The 12,620-nt window shown below is 44.2% G+C and overlaps 1 long non-coding RNA gene across 1 annotated transcript; it reads left to right on the forward strand.

Annotated features, from left to right (window-relative positions):
- The first annotated feature begins 6,972 nt into the window (after positions 1-6,972).
- On the forward strand, positions 6,973-10,581 carry LOC310697613. The gene is made up of 3 exons (XR_014521098.1): positions 6,973-7,344; positions 7,493-8,293; positions 9,589-10,581. It is a non-coding gene; the product is annotated as an uncharacterized lncRNA (long non-coding RNA).
- The last annotated feature ends 2,039 nt before the right edge of the window (positions 10,582-12,620 follow it).

Consider the following 12,620-nt stretch of genomic DNA (forward strand, 5'->3'; position numbering starts at 1 on the left):
TATCTGTGCATATCTCAAGCTCTGCATATTCCCCCTCCCTCCTCTATATGTTAATCCTGTGTAACCCAACCTCTTCTTAATGTATTCATGATGTAACTGGGATGTATTTTGCACTGTATTCTGGGACATGGAGGGTAATCTCAAAAGTTCATGTCACCCCTTTCTCGCGGTTCAATCTCGCCTTGAACCTGTTGCGCAATAAACTTAGATCTTCTGCAGTTTGCTCCTGTCTCCGGCTGAGCTCATTTTCCTCCGCAGGGACCTGCGGACCTAGTCCGACGAGCTGGGTGGCAGAGAGCCTTGCACCCAGATTTTACCATAACACCTGAAATAAATTCTAAGCAAAATTGATGAAGCATCATACATTTATTTGAGTGATCACAAAAACATACTTGCAAGATGGGTGACCAAGGCAGGCACACCCGAAAATCATCGCAGAAGCTTTTTTGCTCTCTCCGAGGGCAAAATTCCCCTCCTGTTCAGGGGTCACAACCTATCACGTCCGCCTAGTACAATATTAAACTCCCCGCCTCTGTTCCCCTTCTCCCATTTCTCTGAATCTGGCGACCACCTCTCATATTTGTGATTTTCCTTATTTGGCATTATGTTTTCACCCCTCTGCATGCGGTTTTGAGCAATAAAGCCTTGTTCTCTATTTCACTGAGGCATACATTTGTTCTTTTTGCTGTTCTTCTTAACTGCAATTTCTGCAAAAGCATATAACAACTATTCTTTTGCAAGCATATTTCACTACAATTTGTTCCACAAGCTATATTAGAACATCCCTAGATAAAAATCTCCCAACCATAATAACCTTATGGCCTTATGACTGTAGCATTATGAGGCTTTGCCCTCAGGTGGGAAAAATATTGCATAGGGTTGAGCAGAGCTGACAATCTCTATTTCTCAGTTTTTTATTCCCCCTCCCCATAGATGTGGCCAGGATTTTTGTTAGGGATCAGGCCTTTGTTAGTGGGGACAGGCCTTTTGTTGGGGGGGGGCAGAACCTCAGTTTCCATGTATTTTTTTTATTGGGGGGCAGCCCATGTGTCCCCCCAATCTTTTAAGATCGGCTCTCCTCACTTCCACATCAGCTGGCATTTTTTAAAATAAAAGTCCTCGTGAAAGTTCATCAGAATCTTAGTGCCTATTTCTCAGAAAACATACATTTGTGTAGGCACTTCCCCTTAATATACTATATATAACTTAATATACTGTATATATATTGCAAAGTAGTTGCCCCAAATATAACACACTTTCACCTGTTATCTGCACTAATACCTGGGGATGCCAGGACTGAACCAGGGACCTTTTGCTCCACCGCTGAGCTACAGCCCTGACCTGCTGTGGTCCTTCCCTGTTTCGGACCCTGAACCTGCCTCTGGCCCACAAAGACTGACAGTCTCCACCCTCCTGGTCCCCAACAGACCAAGGCTTGGTAGTCTCTCGGCACCACACCACACACTGGAATACAACTCCCATCATCCCTACCGGTTGGCCATGCTTGTTGGAGCAGAGGCAAGTTGGAGTCCCTTTCCCTGATGTATAGAGATGCTTACAGACCTATCTCCATTATGGCCAGGCCTACCGCTGGGTAGGGCAGGAGGGGGAAACCTTTGGGCCTCCAACAGATCCGGCCCAATCGCCTTCTCAATCTGGCCTGCAGACGCTTCAGGAATCAGCGTCACTGTAAAATGTAAAGGTTCATTATTGTTTCACAAGTTGTGTATGTCTTTAAGGGCCAGGGCAAATAACGGGACCCAGTCTTGCAGCTCTGAAACATAGCAGGTGCTGCTGAGTTGTGTTAATCAAGCTGTGTCAGCAATTGGGTCTAGTATATAAGGAGCAGCACCTAGCTCCTCTCCCATTACTCTGGGGGATGGGTTGGTGGTTGGGTCTGGTTTGTTGTTGATGTATTTAGTGTATTTTTTTTAAGCTGACCTAACCTCTGTGCATGTGCAGAGTTCATGTCTCAGCAAATCTTTTATACCATTTAAAATGTTGCATCTTTTGGCTAAATTACCTTTTGAATAAAGGAAGGGAAGGGTAAGGAGTAGATTTTAAAAATAGGGTTAGATTTTTTAAAAAAAAATAAAAAATAAGAAACTCAGCAATTCAAGTATTCACCAAAGCTAGCAATAGAAGTTGGCCAGAGCAAGGGCCAGGGCAAATAACGAGACCCAGTCTTGCAGCTGTGAAACATAGCAGGTGCTGCTGAGTTGTGTTCATCAAGCTGTGTCAGCAATTGGGTCTAGTATATAAGGAGCAGCACCTAGCTCCTCTCCCATTACCCTGGGGGATGGGTTAGTGGGTGGGTCATGGTTTGTTGTTGATGTATTTAGTGTAAAAGGAGTTTTTGTTTTTGTTCTTAAAACCTTGTTAAAGTTATTTTTTAGTTCCTTGTCATGCATGGTCTCCCCAGCAAGCTCTCTGCAGCGCTACCACACTGCAAATAGCCAACATTCTCCACTTGCTGCCCCCCCCCCCGCTCCAGCACCTGACCACGTGCCATTCTTTGTAAATAGCAAAGTTAGCCATCCTTCAGGCAATTCCGCTGTATTCCTTAGGAGTGAGGGTGTCTGGGCCGGAACATGTGTTGCACACTACCTACTGTGATGTGCTTGCCCCCGCCCACCAGCTGCAGAGTCCAAGGAAGCAAGGTGGAAAATCCTTTTCAGGCCACAAACCACCTTCTGAGGGAGCTGCCTGTGGTGGGAGGGGCTGGCCACCCAGGGAGAGATTCTCAAGGGACACAGAGAGAGATCTGGAGGGCTGAATTTGGACCCCAGGCTGCAGGCTTCCCAAGGCTGGTCTTGAGGCTATCTGCTTTCCCTGCCTGCTGCTTTCCAGCAGGAAAGCATTCCCTCTCCTTAAATATTGCGGAAAGAATCGGGGGGGGGGGTGAAGCAGGCTGGGGAAAAGGATGCTAAGAGCCCACCACCCCACACATACACTGTTTTTTGCTCCAAATTACACCCCCATTCCAGGAGCTGCTTCCCTGCAGAAGGTGTGGCTCTCTGGAACTGTTTGCTGCACACCTTTTGCGTGTGACATGAAGTTAGGACCAAAGTTCTCACAAGCTCTTGGTGAGTTTGTTAGCCAGCCTTCATGCTGACATGGGGAATAGAGTTGGGACCCAGTGGGTGCAGATCTCTGGTTTTTTTCCAGGAATCCACTTTGAATGAAACATTCTCTGCTTGGAGCTAAAGTTGCAAGACAATGGAGCATGGACGCTAGGGTTTATCCAGGGTTAGTGTTGCTTAGAGTAGACCCACTGTAAGTAAAAGACACGGCTGACTTTGGTCGTGGGTCTCCTCTGAATAAAACTGAGTTGCTGACAAACCATTGACTTCTCCCTGGTGTAAGTTTGGCTGCTCTGCTTGTGGCGAGTGCCATTTTTACTGTCCTGGATATGAGCTTTTAAAATCCTGCGCTCGCTCAGTGGTTTGCTGCTGCATCTGAAAGTGAAATTCTGCTCTGGTCAGCTGCCAGATGCTTAGCATATCAAGGTCTTGCTTTCTGCAAACCTGGAATGAGGCTCCAAACACTTTGCCCTCTGCCTTGCACTGCCTGCGACTCAGATCAGATATTGGTTGGAGGTTTTCTGCGCTTAAAACAAAGAAACATGCACTTTAAAAATGATGCACATGTTACTTGCAAGGTCCTTCCAAATCAGTCCTCTGATGGGATCCTGCCTAATAATACTTTTGAAGGGGCTCAGTTAGGGTTACCCCAGAAAGCCCTAAAACTGTTTGTGAATTCCCCCCCGAGCCAGGCCTCGCTTCATTTTTAAATTTTTAAAACTGCATTTTCCTCTTAAGACAAAAAGCGTTAGCTAAGCAGGCCTCTCTGTAACGAAAAACGCTGTAACAAACCCAGAGCTGAGAACAGTAAAGCGTTTCGCTTCCCAGATCCAAGATAACCTTGTCCTGGTACCTTGACTTGCAACATACTTCCGGGAACAGAGCCAGAGAACGAAAAGCAACATTTCTATGTAAAATCTGTGAAGGGGGAGAGGGAAGAAGGGGTTTGGGGAACAGGATAAAAACCTGATGTAAAATGCTTTTTGCTGCAGCCTGTCTTTTGTGAACTGAATCACACAGGTGCCTCTGCCCCCCCCCCCCCATGGCAGAATAAAAGGCTCTTTCTCTGGATTTAACCCCTTGGTGTCGTTTGGTTCCTTTTGTGTCTGCTCGGGTGCAACCAATTTTCCTACCCATGGTTTAAAGGGCCTAAAAGGCTACCGTTTTAAAAAATACATTAAGATAAAAGAACTTAATCTAAATTAAAACAAAACAGAAAGGGAAAAGAAATCAGTGTCCTTTCTCAAAATCAACCCTTAACTCTTGTCTCACACAAAAAGCGGGCGGCCTTCCCAGCTCTCCCCTGGGGACTTTCCTTCTCACAATCTTTCACCTTTTTTTTTCAATTTTTTTTATTGATTTATTCCATGAGAAAATAAAAAGCTAACACACAAGTAGACAAAAGAGAATAGCACACAAAGAAAAAAATAGCAAAGGAAAGAAAGAGAAAAAATACACAAAATTGTAATTTTTACATCAACAATTTTACATAACCATCCCATTCAAGACTTCCTTCAGCTTGTCCGTAAATCATTCGTAGTAATAGTTAAGGTTACGCATTTCCTAGCTTATATTGTCATTGTACATTTCTCTGTCTATTTTCTTTACACAATAACTCTTAGTCTTTCACAGTGCGTCTCTGAATCCCATTAGCGTTGTTTGTCCCTCACTAATATATTCCAAATAATCTACATACTTTCCCCAATACTTGATGAACTTTTGGTCTCTTATATACCTAACTTTTCCTGTCAATTTGTCCAACTCCGCGTAGTCTAACAGCTTTAGTTTCCACTCCTCCACCGTTGGTATTTCCTGCTGTTTCCACTTCTGGGCTAATATTACCCTTGCTGCTGTAACTGCATAGTATACTAATCTACAATCTTTCTTTTTTATCTCGTGCCCTAGTATCCCTAATAGGAAGATTTCTGGTTTCTTTGTGAACGTATATTTTAGTATCTTCTTTAGTTCAATGTATATTTTTTCCCAAAACTGTTTCACTTTTCCACACTCCCACCACATGTGGTAAAAGGAGCCCTCTTTGTCCTTGCATTTCCAGCACTTATTATCCACCTTATACATTTTCGATAGTTTCACAGGTGTTAAGTACCACCTGTAGAACATCTTCATGACATTTTCCTTTATCGTTGTGCACGCCGTAAAGTTTAGCCCATCCTTCCAAAGTTTCTCCCAGTCCTCAAATTGTATACAATGACCTACATCCCTAGCCCAGCGAATCATTACCGATTTGACTTCGTCATCCCCTAAATTCCAGTCCAGCAACATCCTGTACATTTTAGATATTGTTTTCACTTCGTTGTTTATAATCTCCATCTGAAATTTGGAATCTTTATCTGCATAACCTCTTTCTTTAAAGTCTTTTCTAAACATCTCATTAACCTGAAAGTGATGTAACCAATCATGTACATGCTCTTGACTTGCACATATGGTTTTAGTTTCCATTTCCCATCTTCCTTGATTAGTAACTGGCTATATGTTGCCCAATTGCTTCTCATATTAATAGTCTTCACACTCATTACTTCAAGAGGTGATAGCCAATGTGGTGTTTTAGATTCTAGTAAATTTTTGTACTTTTCCCAAATTTCAATTAGTGGCCCCCTAAAAATGTGGTTTTCAAATCCCTTATGTACTTTCCTTTTGTTCTGCCATAAGTAGGCATGCCAGCCGAATCTATTGTCGAAGCCCTCCAAATCGAGTAGCTCCTTATTCACCAACTTTACCCAATCTTTTACCCAGCAAAGGCATGATGCCTCATAATATAGCTTCAAGTCTGGCAGGGCAAAGCCCCCCCTCCCCTTTATATCTGTTAGTAATTTGAACTGAATTCTAGGTTTTTTGCCCTGCCAGATGTATCTTGAAAGCACTCTTTGCCACTCTTTAAAGATTCGGCTCCCCTTGATTATACGGATGGTCTGAAATAGGAACATCAACCTTGGTAGTACATTCATCTTAATTGTATTTTATTACCGTAAATTTGCTTTGTAACATAACATTATTATATATATTCTATAAGACAAAGAATACAAAACACAATTCATTCATACTACAGTGCATGACTACATAACATTAATATATATGGTTTCTGAAAAAAGGCTTACATAGCAAAATTAATTCAATCAATCAATTTTTTTAAAAAAATAAAAACTTTCTCCCTCCAACCCCCCACCCCCGGTCAGGGTTAGGGTTATCATAGAATCCTAGAATCATAGTGTTGGAAGAGACCACAAGGGCCATCGAGTCCAACCCCCTGCCAAGCAGGAAACACCATCAGAGCACTCCTGACATATGGTTGTCAAGCCTCTGCTTAAAGACCTCCAAAGTAGGAGACTCCACCACACTCCTTGGCAGCAAATTCCACTGTCCAACAGCTCTTACTGTCAGGAAGTTCTTCCTAATGTTTAGGTGGAATCTTCTTTCTTGTAGTTTGGATCCATTGCTCCGTGTCCGCTTCTCTGGAGCAGCAGAAAACAACCTTTCTCCCTCCTCTATGTGACATCCTTTTATATATTTGAACATGGCTATCATATCACCCCTTAACCTCCTCTTCTCCAGGCTAAACATGCCCAGCTCCCTTAGCCGTTCCTCATAAGGCATCGTTTCCAGGCCTTTGACCATTTTGGTTGCCCTCCTCTGGACACGTTCCAGTTTGTCAGAGTCCTTCTTGAACTGTGGTGCCCAGAACTGGACACAGTACTCCAGGTGAGGTCTGACCAGAGCAGAATACAGTGGCACTATTATTTCCCTTGATCTAGATGCTATACTCCTATTGATGCAGCCCAGAATTGCATTGGCTTTTTTAGCTGCCGCGTCACACTGTTGGCTCATGTCAAGTTTGTAGTCAAATCCATGCTGACCTATTGGTGATCACAGCATTCCTTTCTAGGTGCTCACAGACTGTTTGCTTAATGATCTGCTCCAGAATCTTCCCTGGTATTGATGTCAGATTGACTGGGCGGTAATTATTTGGGTCCTCTCTTTTCCCCTTTTTGAAAATAGGGACAACATTTGCCCTCTTCCAGTCTGCCGGGACTTCGCCTGTTCTCCAGGAATTCTCAAAGATGACTGCCAGTGGTTCTGAGATCACATCTGCCAGTTCTTTTAATACTCTTGGATGCAGTTCATCTGGCCCTGGAGACTTGAATACATCTAAACTAGCCAAGTATTCTTGTACTATCTCCTTAGTTATTCTGGGCTGTGTTTCCTCTGCTGAATCATTTGCTCCAAATTCTTCAGGTCGGGCATTGTTTTCTTTATCAGAGAAGACTGAGGTAAAGAAGGCATTGAGGAGTTCAGCCCTTTCTGTGTCCCCTGTTTGCATTTCACCATCTTCTCCTCTGAGTGACCCCACTGTTTCTTTGTTCTTCCTTTTGCTATGAACATACCCATAAAAGCCTTTTAACCTCTCTAGCAAGCCTGAGTTCATTCTGTGCTTTAGCTTTTCTGACTTTGTGTCTACACGTGCTGGCTATTTGTTTGAATTCCTCTTTGGTGGTTTCCCCCCTTTTCCATTTTTTGTACACATCCTTTTTTTAATCTTAACTCAGTTAAAAGTTCTTTAGATAGCCACCCTGGCTTCTTTAGGCACCTTCCATGTTTCCGTCTCATTGGTATTGCCTGACGTTGTGCTTTTACTATCTTCCTCTTAACAAACTCCCAGCCATCATGAACTCCCTTTCCTTTTAGTATTACTGTCCATGGGATCTCACCCAGCACTTCCCTAAGTTTTATGAAGTCGGCTTTCTTAAAGTCAAGAAATTGAGTCCTAGTATGCTTGGCTGCTCCTTTCCGCTGTATAGTAAACTTCAGAAGAGCATGATCACTCGCGCCTAATGATCCTTCCACTTCTACCCCACTAACCAGGTCATCAACATTGGTTAGGACCAGATCTAAAATGGCTGTTCCTCTTGTTGCTTCTCCCACTTTCTGGACAATGAAGTTGTCTGCAAGGCCAGTGAGGAATCTGTTTGACCTTATGCTCTTGGCTGAGTTTGACGTCCAACAAATATCTGGGTAATTGAAGTCCCCCATTACTACTATCTCCCTTCCTTTTGCATGCTTGGCCATCTGTTCCAGGAAGGCATCATCTATGTCCTCCGTTTGGCTTGGGGATCTATAGTAAACTCCCACAATGAGGTCACTGTTATTCTTCTCTCCCTTAATTTTGACCCAAATGCTCTCACTTTGGCTTTGAGGTTCTTTTTTTTTTTATAATAGTTTTTTTATTGCTTTTTTTCCAAGGTCAGAATACATCATCAATAAGACAACAAAAGCGATTTTACAGAAAAAAGAAGAAATTATAAAGAAAAAATTCACTTTTTCAAATCTATTTTCATAATCAACTGGACTTCCCCACGTCTTCCATCCCCTGCTTTCTTCACAATAAAAATAAACAGCAAATTGAAACCTTATTTTATGTGTTTTTGTACTTTCATTTAGTTATATAATCTATAATTTATACTTTTCAAAATTTTAACTTAATTTTCATCATTTACAAATCTCAATACCGAAGTATGTTTTTTCCCGAAAACTTAGCAAATTCTCAACATTCATATAACTTATAATGTTTTTGTAGATAGTCCTTAAATTTTTTCCAATCCTCTTCCACTGCCTCTTCTCCCAGATCTCGGATTCTGCCGGTCATTTCAGCTAGTTCCATGTAGTCTATCAGCTGCGAATGCCATTCTTCCAGTGTGGGTAACTCCTGTGCCTTCCAGTATTTAGCTAAAAGGATTCTTGCTGCTGTAGTTGCATATAAAAAGAAAGTTCTATCTTTTTTTGGCACTCTCTGGCCTACAATGCCCAGGAGGAAGGCCTCTGGTTTCTTATAAAAGGTGTACTTAAACACCTTTTTCAACTCGTTGTAAATCATTTCCCAGAAAGCCTTCACCCTCGGGCATGTCCACCAGAGGTGAAAAAATGTTCCTTCAGCCTCCTTACATTTCCAACATTTATTGTCAGACAAATGATATATCTTTGCAAGTTTGACTGGGGTCATGTACCACCTGTATACCATTTTCATAATGTTTTCTTTTAAGGCACTACATGCCGTGAATTTCATACCGGTGGTCCATAACCTTTCCCAGTCTTCAGACATAATGTTGTGCCCAATATCTTGTGCCCATTTTATCATAGCTGATTTAACTGTCTCATCTTGAGTATTCCATTTAAGCAACAAGTTATACATCCTTGAAAGCACTTTCGTCTTAGGTTCAAGTAGTTCTGTCTCTAATTTTGATTTTTCCACCTGGAAACCAATTTTTTTGTCCTTTTTAAAGATCTCTGAAATTTGGGCATAATGAAACCAATCTCGCACCTTTCCTTTCAGTTTTTCGAAACTTTGCAACCTCCAGGTATCACCAACTCTTTCTATTATCTCGCAGTATTTTACCCAGCCACTCTCCATGTTACGTAGTTTTATGGCCTTAGCCTCCGTCGGTGATAGCCACCTCGGAGTCTTACTTTCGAGTAAGTCCACTTTGGCTTTGAGGTTCTAAATCTTGGATCTCTTCACAGGTATACACATCCCTGACATATAACGCCACTCCTCCTCCTTTCTTGTCTGGTCTGTTTCTCTGAAATAGATTGTATCCCCCCATTATTACATTCCAATCGTGGGACTTATCCCACCAGGCTTCAGTGATGCCTATTATGTCATATTTAGTTTGCTGTACCAAGAGCTCAAGCTCATCTTGTTTATTTCCCATGCTTTGCGCATTAGTGTACAGACATTGAAGTCCATTAATCATTCCCCCGTGTCTCTTATTTAAGGATTTTTTCCTCCCACCACTAGGTCTGTGTGCTGTTTGCTCCATTTGGTCTATGACATTTGGATGATCATCTTCATCAATTGATAGACTCCTACCTTCAGGAGCACTGTCTCCCTCCCCCACATTAGTCAGTTTAAAGCCCTCCTGATGAGGTTTCTGAGATTTTTGGCAAAAACATTCCTCCCAACCGTTGTGAGGTGCAGCCCATCGCTTGCCAGAAGTCCATCTTTGAGAAACTGCAGTCCGTGATCTAAGAATCCAAACCGTTCCTGTTTACACCATTTGCGAAGCCAGCTGTTCACTTCCACTATTTTTCCCCCTCTCCCTGGGCCACGCCGTTCAACTGGGAGGACAGATGAGATCACAATTTGTGCATTTAATTGCTTCAATTTCCTGCCCAGAGCCTCGTAGTCTCTTTTGATCTTCTGGAGGCTATTGCTTGCAGTGTCATTGGTTTCCGCATGAACCAAGAGGAAGGGGTATTTGTCAGTGGGTTTTATGATTCCTTGCAGTCGTTCAGTTACATCTTGGATCTTAGCCCCGGGGAGACAGCACATTTCCCGAGACATCTTGTCAGGCCCACAGATTACTGCTTCTGTTCCCCTCAGTAGGGAATCCCCTATCACCACTACACGCCTCCTCTTAGGTCTGGTCGGGGTTCTTCCGTGAGCTGTCCGTTCCAAGGTCGCCTGCACATTCCCTGAGGACTGACTTTGCTGTCAGCAAAGGCTTTCCGCAATATTTAAGGAGAGGGAATGCTTTCCTTCGGGAAAGCAGCAGGCAGGGAAAGCAGATAGCCTCAAGACCAGCCTTGGGAAGCCTGCAGCCTGGGGTCCAAATTCAGCCCTCCAGATCTCTCTCTGCGTCCCTTGAGAATCTCTCCCTGGGTGGAAAGCATCCTCACACTGTGAGAATGCCTTCCCTTCCCTGCACAAAGGGTGGGGAAAGGAGTGTGTGCACATGTGTGTGCAGCAATCTCTGTTGTGTGGGTGGCCAGCCCCTCCCACCACAGGCGGCTCCCTCAGAAGGTGGTTTGCGGCCTGAAAAGGGTTTTCCACCCTGCTTCCTTCCCCTGCAGCTGGTGGGCTGGGACAAGCACATCTCAGTAGCTTGTGTGCAACACGTGAACCTTGGAAAGTACTTAACAAGCTTAAAGTGCATTTATTTCAAAGGTGCTTTTCTTTTTTTGATCATCTCTCTCCCCCTTGCTTTCATTTCTGTTTTTGCCATAAGACCAGTGTGCCGTAATGTCCATTAAACTTTAATTAGTTTAATGTTAAGTAAACATCCAGTGCGCTTCCAACGCCATAAATCTTATCTCAGCAGAGAATTTCGTGCAGCGGTTGACGAAGGCAGGAGAGTCAGTACCTTTCAATGAAGAATCCTGGAGCAAGCACTTTGGAACTCAGGAAAAACTTTATTTACAAAAGAAAAACCCTGGCGATAAAGCACACATGCTTTTATCTCTGGCATAAAGAAAACTTTACTCTAAACTTAACTCATATCAGCAAACACGCCCATGGCCACAAACTGAGTCTGCGAGTCAGGTCAAGGGGGGGGGGGGGGAAACACACGGGTGAACTGACTGTTTATACAAACTAACTCACATTCCTGGATGCTTAATGACTTCCAGCTGCTCAGAGATTAGAGCGAGACAGTCATACGGGCTGAGGGGCTGGGGGACAGCTTCAGCCTGGCGGGGAAAGGCAGGCGAGGGTCAGCGGGCAAGAACAGTGAGGGAAGGGCCTGCAGCACATCCAGCCAAAGAACCCCACCCCCCGAGAAAATGCCTTTTCCCTCACGTTCTCCTCATCTTTATTAGATTGTTTTTGTGTAATCTTGTAATGTGGGTTTCCTGCAGACAAGTTATGTCCAAATTTTGTTTCTCCAAAATATGATAAATTTTTCTCCTTTTTTGTGGCAAGTTCATGCCATGAACATTCCATGAATAAATTCTCAACGCCATATTGTCTATTTACGAAGAGGCTGCCTCCGCCCCCCGCAGCTGTGAAGTTTGCAATCCAAGTTCTACTGAGTGCTTCTGCATAAATCTATCCTTCTCCTGAAGATTCTGAATCTTTTGCTTTCTTCCTTCAAATTTGAAGGATAGGCCCTCTGGGAATTCCCACCTGAAAAAAATGTTCCTTCTCCTCAGAATGTCTGTCAAATCCTTGTACTGGGATCTCAAATCCCCCCCCCCCTTTACCGCCCTGAGTTCTGCAGGTGAAGGGGGGTGCACTCGGAATCAACAAGAATGAGACCCAGGACTTACCTTGCAAGCTTTCGCCTTGGGGCTTGTGCTGGGACCCGCCTCCTCCTCCTCCTTCTCCCCTTCTGCGATTGCTGGAGAGGGAGCAAAAACACCCCAGAAGTCACAGCTGAGCAGGGGGAGCCCAGGGTGGGGGCCCAGCCTCTTAAGCAAGGGGTCTGTGGCCAGAGCGGAAAGGCTGGCCGAGCCAAGGAGAGAGAGAGAGAGAGAGAGAGAGAGAGAGAGAGAGAGAGAGAGATGGCCATCCAGAAGGAGAGCCAGGCTTGGACCTTCTTTGCCGCCCTTGCTCCTCCCAGAAACACGGCTGCTGCTGCTGCTGCTGCTGCTGCTGCTTTTGGACTCTCCTCAGGGCAGGAGACCCACCGGCTGACCCAGCTCAGGCGCCCTGAAGCAGGATTGGGACCCACCAGCCTGGCGCCGCTTTCCCAGGCGTCTTCAGGGAAGACCTGGAAAAAGAGCCCTGCAGCTGCAAGACCAGGCCCA

The sequence above is a fragment of the Podarcis liolepis genome, assembly GCF_965112155.1.
Source record: "Podarcis liolepis genome assembly, chromosome: 18".
In the NCBI taxonomy this organism is placed as follows: Eukaryota; Metazoa; Chordata; class Lepidosauria; order Squamata; family Lacertidae; genus Podarcis; species Podarcis liolepis.